The 12296-nt window shown below is 34.8% G+C and overlaps 1 long non-coding RNA gene across 4 annotated transcripts in view; it reads left to right on the plus strand.

Moving 5' to 3' along the window:
• The first annotated feature begins 3264 nt into the window (after positions 1 to 3264).
• LOC122631391 overlaps positions 3265 to 12296 on the plus strand; it is a 64165-nt gene continuing 55133 nt past the window's right edge. For 2 of the 4 annotated variants that reach the window (XR_006327697.1, XR_006327698.1), the window contains exons 1-2: positions 3265 to 3832; positions 4044 to 4435. This is a non-coding gene — a long non-coding RNA (uncharacterized LOC122631391). The remainder of the gene's footprint in view (positions 3833 to 4043; positions 4436 to 12296) is intronic. The other 2 variants (XR_006327695.1, XR_006327696.1) reach the window with 2 other exon arrangements.

A 12296-nucleotide genomic window follows, 5' to 3' on the forward strand; every position in this document is an offset into this window, starting at 1 on the left:
GAATCATTTTCAAGGGTCATACACACGTAGATCCATGCGTATGCGTATACATATATGTATGCAGGAAGTACTTTAAAATTCATTCGCGATCGAGCAAAAACGATGAGCATAGGTAGAAGAGAGGGTAAAAGCTCTCATTTACGAGCATATTTAGCCGCGAAGTCTCGACGTAAAGAGCTACCGAAAACATCTGCCGAAATTGGTCCAGCCAATTAGTAGTCCGTCGTAAACCTCTTCAGAGACACTTCAATTTTCAGCGGCTGGAGTAGCTCGAGTAACTTCATTCTTCGTGACGTCAGCTCTAAATGTATGTGACTGACTTTACCGAGAATAGAATTTTATGAATTCGCACGAAATGTTTCTTTTGTCGATATCTCGTCTTCGCAGTTAAGTGTGAACTTTAAAAGAAAAAAAAAAAAAAAAAAGAAAAGAAAAAAAGGAGAGAAGAAGAAAGATACGCATTAAATTATTCAAAATTGAATTATCAAATATTATTATTTACGCTGATACACTGACAAAACGAGCTAGAAAAAAAGAAAGAAAAAAGGGATGAAATCATGTTTTATGAATCGATCTCGTATAGTATCCAGTTAAAATTACTAAAAAAATTTCTTCCGTTGGTAGAACTGAATCGATAGCCTCTATCCTTTTCTCCGCGGGATCTCGTGGAGTCTGCGCGGTGAACGCGGCGAGTAAGCCTCGGAGCTTGCAGACACTCTAGCTTTTGGAGACCGGGTTAAGCTCCAGACAGGGTGCGTCAACGTGTTATCAACGACACCATTTTTGTTATTCTCTACGATGTCATTTCTGTGTTTCATATAATCAATTTGGAATATTCGGCACACTCTTTTTTTTCAAGATTAATAGAGTTAAGATGTAAATAAGTAGATAAAATCAACGCGATTAACAATTATACGGATTATGTTTATTTACGATTAATTCTGTACTTTACTAATTAGAACAAATAACTCGAATGTTTTTCATTTTATTTAAACCTTAAAACGATGAAAAAAAAAAAACCTTAAAAAGATAGTTTTATTATACGATTCACTATTATTGCCTCGAAGTACATATGGCAAAAACATTTTGGAAACTATTTATTACCATTGGAAAGTTTCAAGGTTACTGAGAACGTCTTATTAAACTATAAAACACGAACGTGATATCTTCTACAAAAGTACTTATCTTATCTATACGGATCTTTTTTCTTTTTATGTCAATTTTCTTTTGCAAAGACTCATAGGTTGTTACAGATCAAGTTCCATGAAAGACAAGAGCGCATTGATGATGTCGGTAGCGTATTTCAGGATAGTAACCTTGCAATTTCGAGAAAGTGAGAGGATGGTTTTGAGGAATACTCGACTTTAATCTGAGACGATTGCTTTAATCCGAGATGAACGCTGTGCGATTTTGTCAGACTTCTCCTGTGTTCGATATTCTCTCATCTCTTTCGTTGAATATTCAAGAGAGAGAGAGAGAGAGATAGAAAAAGAGAGAGAAAGAGAGATGGAAAGAAATCTCGCTAAAAATTACCAGAATTTCTTTTTTCTTTCTTTTCTCTTCTTTCTTCTTTTTTTTTTTATTGAAATAGTAACTATCGATAGAAAGTATTCGTAATAAGTCATATTTTTATTTTCATATATAACTATATTCGATTTTACTTCTATAAATGTGTCTTCATGTTCGTTTATATAAAAGAGTGATTTTAAGTTAAAAGTATTGCTACTTTTTCTCCTATCAATTCCTTCATTTTATTTTATCTTTCGGTAGACCGTGTTTTCTATACGTACTCCCGTAGAAAATCCATTGAAGAAGAACGTGCCTCGCCTATGTACGACGTTATATGGAGACCCGTACGCAAGTACTGTAAGCGCTTATCATACGAGTACCTATACATACAGTAGATACATATACGTGTTACAGGAGGCGGAAAGTTTAAATACTCGAACATCTTTGTCGCTCATCAATAAACGAAAGAATTTCTCTTGAACCGAAGTGACATCGAGCAAACGTTATTTTCTTCATCATTGAATTTATTTGTGTATATATATATATATGTGTGTGTGTGTGTGTGTGCGTACATCTGTGTATGTATATATATATGTATATATATATATATATATATATATATATATATATATATATATACGACGAAGAACTTTGATCAGTTCGACAAAATTAATAATCTAAAAAATATTCATGAAACTTTATGTTCGATTGACTTTTGCATTTGAATGAATTTTCGAACGAAAGAAAAAATACACGACTAGACAATAGAAGAAAATGATATAATATATTTTTACGATTATTATATCTTCTTCTATAATTAAGATTCTGTATCTTAAGAAACAAAAAAGAAGAAATTGATAATAAAAACGAAACGTAGTATGTACGTGTAAAAAAGAAATAACAAACCCGAGTCCTGAAATTTTCACTAGAACTAGATTGAAGTATGTATCTTTAACCCTACGAAACTTCGACCGAAAGTGTAAAAGGCTGAGTACGATGCACTGCCCTCTATCGATAAGAACATCTCCGTCTCGCAACATCAACGGTCCAGTGGATACACGCCTGCCGGCTAAAATCGATTTCATCTTTTCACCTCGTACATACTTTTCACTTTTATTTATATTCTCCTGTGGAAAAAAATTTCCACTTCGCTGCACTACAAAACAAAAAAGAAGAAGAAGAATTAAAAAAGAAAAAAAAAGAAGCAAAGAAAAGCAAGGAAAAGAAAAATAGAAAGATAGAAAGATAAGAGAAAGAGAGAGAGAGAGAGAGAGAGAGAGAGAGAGGGAGAACAAAGTAAAAAAAAGTACAAAGAAAGAAGAAGGAAAAAGAGAAATATTCTCTTTCTTGATCTCAACGAACATATACTATCTTAACGAGAATGAAAAAAGGAAATCACGTTAACTAAAGTAAAAGAGGAAAAAAGGTGAATTAAAAAAAAAAAAAACAAGGAAAAAGAAAAAGAAAAAGAAAAAGAAAACAGAAGAGGGAGAGAGAGAGAGAGAGAGAGAATAGAAAATAATCAAAGGAAACGAAAGCGTACCTGCACGTCACGCGACGAAAGTAATCTCGTCATGCAGGGGCTCGAAGTTTTCGCATTGAGCATTGGTTCCATCGTATGTATCACGTATCTCGTCAGGATTCTCGCAGCATCCCTGGTCCAGCGAACACGCACGCCGGCCGAAGTGTAAGCCGCAGAATCGACCGTGGCGCGCTCGGCACGATAGGTGGAGAAAGGGGTGGGGGGCGTTGTCGAACGGGGGTGGCCAGTGGAGTCTCTGGCGTCGCGGTGCGCGAGAGCTTGCGGAGCTTTTCATTCCGGTGCCGTAGTTCGTCTCGCAAGCTTCGAGGCGCCGTTCGGGCTCGCTTGTGCCGCTCCTTTTCTTGGTCCTCCCTCCTCTCTCTCTCTCTATCTCTCTCTCACATACTCATTCACTCACTCACTCACTCATTCGCTCACTCGCTCACTCACTCGTTCACTCACTCACTCACTCACTCACTCACTCACTCACTCACTTACTCACTTACTCACTCATTCACTCGCTCACTCACTCACTCACTCACTCACTCACTCACTCACTGACTAACTCTCTCGTTCTCACTCTCGTTGTCTTCGTCTGTCTATTCACTCGCTGCTCGTTCATTCATTCCATATACGCTGTTGTATATCTCACACGTATACGCGGATACTCCGTTTGTTCTATGCCTATCTCATAGGTATCTTCTTTTTCCATCTGACGTTCATCGCGTATTTCCGTGCGTGATATTCGTGCGTGCAAAGATATTAGTGCTCTCCTGTGTGTTCTAGCTCGTGTCGTCACGTGTGTGTTGATAAAACGTTGAGGAGAGCCTGATCATTTCTTTCCTTTTCTCTCTCTATCTCACTCTTTCTCTTTCTCTTTTTCTCTTTTCTTTTTCTGTTAGAGAGAAGAAAAGTCCGTCTCAAAACGGGACTCGTTCACGTGTACAAAAATGCGATGGATCCGACGAGACTTACACGATTAAAGAAATCTTGAACGTATTTTCTTTTTCAGCTCCGTCACTTTTCTAGATCGACGAACTCTATACCGAACTTGTCGATTTATGAACGAGGATTTCTTTCGGAACATTACGAGAAGACTTGAGAGATGCCTGTTTTATGGATTTTGCATACAAACGAGAACGGTGAACGTGTATCATGATGATTATTATCTCATCGTTGGATGTGTAAAGATCGATCTGTGAATGTTCGCGAGTGTTGTTCCAATCTCGTTCAGTGCCATCGTCGTCTTTGTCGTTGTTGGTGGTTGTGGTACTAGTGATACTGGTGCTTGTGATACCGGTCATAGTGATGATGCGAGTTACAGGACGAGACGCGTGATTTTCAAATCTCATGAGTTTAAAATTAAGAGGACATCGTTAGCGGATCTTCGTGATTAACTATCAGGTGAGTTTTTCTCCTATTCTTTATTTATTTATTTATTTTTCTTTTTTCTTTACTCTTTCTATGTTAACCATACTTGATCATTTCAACTCGCGGTGGGATTAACCAGACTCAACTCGCAAATTATGATCTATGGGAAATGCGAAAGAAAATGTTCGGAATTTATCGTTCTGTGTCGTCTATGCTTAATGCAACGAGGCCGACGACAGTGATGGATACGACCGTCGGGGCTCGTTTCCGTTGAAACTTTCAGCGAGTCCGCGTGGAAACTGATTTTCGTGTCATAAAAGTCGGACCTAACACCTGATCTTCCCATGACCTTCGCTACTCTACTCTCCCTTTTTCCCCTACGCATCGCACAAAATTCTATTTCGTTAAAAACCATTCGTGTCACTATGTTAATTTTATTATTTGATGATTTTAACAAAATTATCCAAAATGTTTGCTATTTCATAGAAGTATATTTAATATTTCGACTTTATAAAAACATTTAATCACATTGAACACTCAAATAAATTAATAATTCTACTTTCAAAAACAAATTATTATTTATTTATTTTTTTTATCAATGTATGAAGACAAATTTGAAGCTTTAAGCAAGAATATGGGTCTAATGTCGAACATTTTAAGGTCATCCAATGAATTAACAAATTCTATAAAATATTTATATATTTAACATGATTACCTGGTTTTGAAATTTGCTATAAATTCTACTATCTATCTATTGATAAAACGTTCGATCCTCTTTTCGTAATGTTTATTTTACGAAAAAAAAATTTAACAGATTTTCTTTCATAGAAATTTTCGAAGAAACCTCGTACGTGTATTTCAAATCGGGGAATGAATTTCTCGTTAGCTCACTTGCACAACGTTATTTCTACTGTATTATTTCGACTGCTAGCGATCAAGTAGCGTTATTGAAAATTAATCGTGGATGCTAATGAAATCCTTCTATTCTGTACACGCGCGTACACCCGTACGGCTTTGGATATTACGTAGAAACGTTTCACGATCATGCGGCGTGGTATGTTAACCTCGGACGTACCAATAATTTGCATAAATCAGCAAGAAAATTTGCGCGTACGTGATCGCAGACATCGTGCGTTATGTCGGCATACGATTTACGCATCAGTTATGTTAATTTTGAAGAAAAATCTTGATATACCGACTGTTAATGAACAACCATGCGAATAATTTAGAATTTAGTCTTACGGTAAGGGCTGAAGTAAGCTGAATTCAATCTACGGAGAAGTTACAGCCGCTTTTAATTAGAATCTAATGAAAGCAGAGTTTCCGATCGATCTGCGGTACACGTTGGACTCGAGTGAGACGTGAAATTGCGATATCTCGAAACGTCTATCTTTAATCGTTCGATTAACGAAGATATGACTTTATCGTGATAGATCTTGTCGTTAGATTATTAAATACACTTTATGAGTACATACTCGAGATCTACTATAAGAAAAATTAGAATTGAAAAGTGACGAGTGCTCGAAATGTGGTAGGAACTTGTACCAAATATGGTCAGAATGTTACCAAACATAAAACGCGACTTTACTTTTCACCGTCGTCGTTTGAATTGCTAAACTAATTTTCTCTTTCTTTTTCTTTTTCAATCAGACTTGTGAAGTTTTTCTATCAAGTCGGCACGACACACTTTTGCCGTTGCTGTTGAAAGTGTAAAAACTGAGTCAATAGAAGGCACCGAAAAGAAAGAGAGAGAGAGAGAAAGAGAGAGAGAGCGTAACGCAACGAACGTAACGCAGTCGTAGCACGATAAAACGAGAGTATCGTAAAGGTCTGGGTTAGTTCTCCTAAAGGAAATCGATATCGAGTTCACACATCGGAAATTATGAAACGTAAACGCGTCCAAGATATCGTAGTCGGTGACCTCGACGTTGCTTGGACACCAAACTACCTCGGCCGTTCTACCATGAGCAATCAGAACGGAAAATCGATGTGCGTTCTAACGATGTTATCATCGAATATCCGAATGTTACCTTAATGATTGGTTATTCATCCAAGTAAAATATTACGATTAATTTCAAGCAATTAGAGATCAAATGTTCGTCACGCTAGTAAAATTTACATCTGTCAAATTTCTAATTTAGAAAATACGAATAGGAAATAGATTTTAATATACTTTTTTGTATAATATTTCGAACATTACTCGCATGTTATGCGATTGAACACGTTCGTAATAAATTTTATCACTTACTAACGAGTCCGAATATAATACCACTTTGAATTACTTCAATTTATCGTTAAATCATTTTTACTTGCAAGATGATATATCTAACTTGCCGTTTCCTCAAAGAGAATTTTCAAAATTTCAATATTTCGAGATTACGTCCCATTTTATGCGTCGTAAAAAAGTTGTAAAAACTTTGCGATGAAGTACGTATCTGATCCATAATAGTCTTTACCACTTAGTTCTCTATCAGTTATATCAGACCTCCCGTTTCCTTCTTCAATATTTCATGAAATAACGATGATGCTTTAGATATCTTTGATGCTGCCTCGAGTGATTATATTCGCCAAAGTGACTTTATAAATTCCGTATAATATGATCGAAAACGTAATCGAACATGCATTCAACATGTTCCTTAGGAGTTGGGTGCTTTAGAACGAATCACGAGGAAAGTAATATCCATCGAAAAATAGATGACAGCAGCAGAAGTAGGCGACGATGCTAGTGTCAACGGGAGAGAATAAAGTTGCTCGAACTATGATTATGGAAAAACGAACTTGAGAAAAGAGCTATATACATATATAATATAGGGTGGTTTATAACTAGTAGTATAACCAGGGATCTACTGATATTATGTATAAAAATAGGCCGAAAGTTCAAAATAAAATTTGTTTATACGATGCTTATTTTTTCAAAGATTGCTTTTCTTTTCTTTTTTAGTTATTTATTTTTTTTATTTTTTATTATTTTTTTTTTTTTTTTTTGAGAAAACGGAAAGGCCGTTATTTTGTACATACCTTGTATATTCCTTTTTAGTCCTTTTTCATTTTTCGATTATTTCTTCTCTTTGTTGTAAGGTACGGATCGCTGTATGAATTTTCACGAATTTTGTATATATGTATGATGCACAGAATCGTATTTTCTTTCGTTCGATAAAATACTTCGTTTCCGAACAAAGGACAAATCATAGGGAATTCTTTACAAAGCGATCACATGATACTCTCACATCTATCTGTACGTGCAGCGACTGATAGGATTCAGTTATTTGAGCCAGTTGGTCTATATCTTCACTACTTTAATTTTATTCACTTTCACTTTTATTATATTATTTGCAGAATTATATCGATTGATCGTACGAATTAAATGTTTCCAATATTCTCATTAATTCAATTTAAACCATGATTAAGTTTGAAAAATAAACTTAAAAAAAAAAGAAAAATGAAAAAGAACGAATGAAACGAATTAGTCTGTATTTGATTTTTACAATAAATATTTTCACAACAAAGATTTCGTAAATGAATTAAGAGCGATCCGATCAATATGTATTTTTATGTATTTATATTTATTTCCACGAGTATTTTTAAAATAAATTATGATAGGTATGATAGGAATTTCATGTATTTTGCGAAAAGAGATATTACTTTGTCAAATACTTTTACGTTGGAACATGGAAACATATAGACATCTATGAGGTTTTTGGAAATTGACGATTAAATGCGTTGTAGTTTCTTTTCTAAGTTGTAAAAAAAAAAAAGTAAAAAAGAGAAAGTCATGTATCTAGGAGAAAAAGGATATAAAATATCGACGTACATAGACATTATCACGTAGATGTGGGATATCTTCATCATTTTCCCTTCACTCGCGGCCTATATTCAGTCGTTATTCGTGGCCGCGTTCAAGGAGACTTCCTACTTTGCGTTTCTACTTCGAGGGAACGTATTTCATCAAAACTTGCGCCTTTCGAGTCGTCCAATCCTCGGTACGGATCTTCTGATGCTCCACCCAATTCAGAGCGAGTGTGAATGAGAGGGCCGATCTCTCAAATTTATACGAGCACGAAGATATCTGTGACTATCAAATGGATGCATACTTTACCGAAGAAGCATGGCGTTTTTATCATTTCGCGAGATCTACTTTCTTGAGATTTGCCTTCGAATGTACGTAAGAAGATATAAGGAACATTGAACCGTTACGAATTTTACAGATAAATTTGATTCTTTCGAGGAATATATACGATCTCGATACATTTTCTTTGACAAATGTACGCTTCATATAGAGAATCTAACGTTAAAAAAAAAAAGAAAGAATTAAATAAAATGATCAACGACAATTTGAAATCCCTCTGAGATTCTAAAATGCAGAAAAAATCGTATCAAGCTTCCGCAATCAAATTTCTAAGGATCGACAAATTTTATTAATAACAATTTATTACGTTCGTCAGTAGCAAATGAAAATTAAAATTTTCATTTATTCTCGTATTATAGCGATGTACGTACGCGTATAAATGGTAGAGGCAAAGGTTAATTTCGTGAATTTGTCTATGAACGTACGTACGCACGTACATACGCATGTGTGTGTGTGTGTGTATATATATATATATATGTATATATATATGTACGTACGTACGAATGTATGTTATATACGTATGGTACGAATCAAGGTTTTAGCGAGTCATTTCCTTGATAGGATTTGTTCGTTAACAAACCCAAAATCACATTCGACTTTAATACTCTCGAATTTTGATCTCGTATACACGCAGTACGAAATTCATGTTTCGTCGTCCAACGATATTTCTCTAGTTGACGTGCCTCGTATAATTAGTTTCTAATAACGTTGCGTATATTATAATGAAGGGATTAGATGTCACCCGGAATCCCGATTATAACTTTCTGGTTTAATATACGTGAGATTGTCAGTTTAAGAAAATAATTAGCTTAATACGAATTATACAGGGAGTTGATATTTCTATGACATAGAAATTATTTCTATTCGTTTAACAATTTCATTGATATATACATTTACCAATGACAAGTACTTTATTCGTTAATCGTTGTTCTCTCGTCGAACGTCAATTTTGCTTCGGTCGATTACGTTGCAAACGTTATGCGTTCATACGAAAATAGATTTATATATCGGAAAAATCTCATTTTGCAGCTCTCTCAGTTATTTTTTATAGATTTTTTCTTTTATAACGAACTTTGTAATCATTATATCACAACGAATAGAAACCTCGTTAGAATTCAACAGCTTCACTTCCGTACTTTACTTCTAACGAAACTTTTAACTATAATAGTTAGTAACACGGCACCGAAAAGTGAAACTTTTTTCCTTCGTTGCCTAAAAAAAATTTTAATATAGTTGTTTAATAATTTGGTTTATCGACAGTTCTTTCGTCAATTAAATTCGGCGATTATTAATAATTGATATTTTTTTTCTTTTCTTTTTTTTTTTTTTTTTTTTTTTATACGAATCGAGCAATCGTGAAATCCTTCAGCGTAAAATTAACATAATATATGTAATTTTTTTCTTAATAAAAACGCTAAAAACATTTAATTTAAAAAAATATAATGAATAAAATGTTATCCTCTCATCCTTTCCGGTCATATATCTTGGCAGCTTTTTGTCATTTTTCCTCTCTTTCTCTTCTCTCTCTCTCCTTCTCGCTTTTTTTCTCCCAATTCGCACGGAGGACCATTTTTTCGACGATATTATTTGTGCAATAATCGTCCGCGGACACGGCGTACCGGCCATCGATCTTTCGACGTACTTTTATGAGGTCATACGAGCTGTGAAATATCGATCGGACAACTGGAAGACAACGGGGACATTCAATTTGAAATTTGTCGACGTTTCAATGATTTTACGGGACTATACATAAATTGATGTAAATACATTTTTCAACATATTACTTTCGATGACATTCCTTTAAAATTAATTTTTATAATAAAACGATAATGTATATGTAAAATTCGAATTACGCCAAACATAATGTTTTCTACATTCTTATATTATTAAAAATAATAGAAAATCTTAAATCTGGCGTAATTCCACTTAAACTCGAGAAACAACTTCATTGAAATAACGTTCGATGTACGTTCATATAGTTGTAAAAGAATATAATTATATATATATATATATATATATATATATATATATATATATGTATTACAAATATAAAAATAATATTTATATCTATTGTACTAATTATTTATATACGGATATGTATATATAATGTATATTTGTATACTCGCAATATACAAATAATATTTGTAATGTATTTATTACAAAGAGAATATTTAACTCTTTCGCGTAATCGAACTAACAATCGTGTAATCATTAGTAACGACACAATATCGCCTTTAACATGGGATCGTTCGCAAAGTAAAATCACTAATTACTAGTGAATTGAGCCGATTAATTTGCGTAATGAATTTTTAAAAGACGCAACCCACATTTAATGGGAAAACGGATTTCGAACTCGACGATATTCATTAGAGCGAAAGCTCGTGTCCAATCGTTATTCTCTTTCGTCGTAGAGGGAACGGTTTATCGGCTATACGAGCCACGGATACGTCGAATAAGTTTCATAATTCGATTTATCAATATTTGAACGATCCGGTGCCTACGCGCGAACCGGCGTGGTTCGTCTCGTTGTTCGCTCGTTGATTGGATTAAGCCGCTTTACACAAAAGCGTTTCGCGCGAGCGAGTTTCGCGAATTTTCTTTCCTTCCTTTTTTTTTCTTTTTTCTTCTTTTTTTTGCGAGAAATACCATTAACCAAATGGAATCGAATAGGAAAAAAAGGAAAGTAGGTGGGCGGCAGTGCTGGACGAGAAAAACGATTTTGCCGTCGATAGGATGAGCTCCAATTTACAAGCAGAACTTCGTGTACTTCTTCGAGTTTATTTCATTTAAAAGTTTTTCGGATTTTTATTATCGAAAAGGAATATAAATGTTCTCTGTATATATGCGTGTATGTGCATCACGATCGTTCTAATCGATCATTCTAATCGTAAGATGATAAAAGTTTGATGAAAACGTAAGCTAACTAACGATTCAATGTTTCGTAATAAAGAAAGAGAGAGAGAGAGAGAGAGAGAGAGAGAGAGAGAGAGAAATAGAAAAAAATAGATAGAAAAGAAGAAGAAGAAAAAGAAAAAGAAGAAGAAGAAGAAACGGCGAAAGAAAATGTAATGTTCTTTTATATCGCGAATCGACCTTTGTATTATCTCGCCAATACACGTGGCGGAGCCACGAAATCGTTTTTACTCCCGAACCAATCTTGGCTCGAGTCCTCGCACCCCGCGAGGTGTTTCAAGGGGTGATCGCAATAGTCGAGAAAGAGGAAAGAAGGGATGGGAGAGCAAAGTGGAGGTGGCAATCATTGTCCGTGCTACTCCAAACTCGATTCTCTTTCCTACCCTTCTAGTAAAGCGATTGGATTTCTCTCGAAATCGAGTCCATGTGCTTCTCTTATTATCGAGAACCGTCGTAACCTCGAAAAGATCAACGACGTTACGGCCGGATCGTATCTTTTCTATCAGCACTCGACGAAGTGAGCAAACGCGGCTTTGGCCGACTTCGAGCTCTCGTTTGAATGACCCATCGATAAGAATGCTTTCATAGAGAAGAACTTCCTTCTATCTACGTTTTTACATATCTAAAGATTCCAACTCTTACAATATTATTACTATTAGCATACATGTTATAATCTGTTAAATGCCATAGTAATCTCGCGATTTGTTACGAGCTTTTGTAAGGAAGTGAGACAAATGAGAAGGTTCTTTATTTTTATCTTTCATTTTTTCTTCTTTTTGCTTTTTTATTCGTATTTCTTTTTTTTAGTTTTATTTTTTTCTTTCTTTTTCTTTTTCGTCTTTCATTCTCATTTAA

The sequence above is a fragment of the Vespula pensylvanica genome, chromosome 8 (genome assembly GCF_014466175.1).
Source record: "Vespula pensylvanica isolate Volc-1 chromosome 8, ASM1446617v1, whole genome shotgun sequence".
NCBI classification, from domain to species: Eukaryota; Metazoa; Arthropoda; class Insecta; order Hymenoptera; family Vespidae; genus Vespula; species Vespula pensylvanica.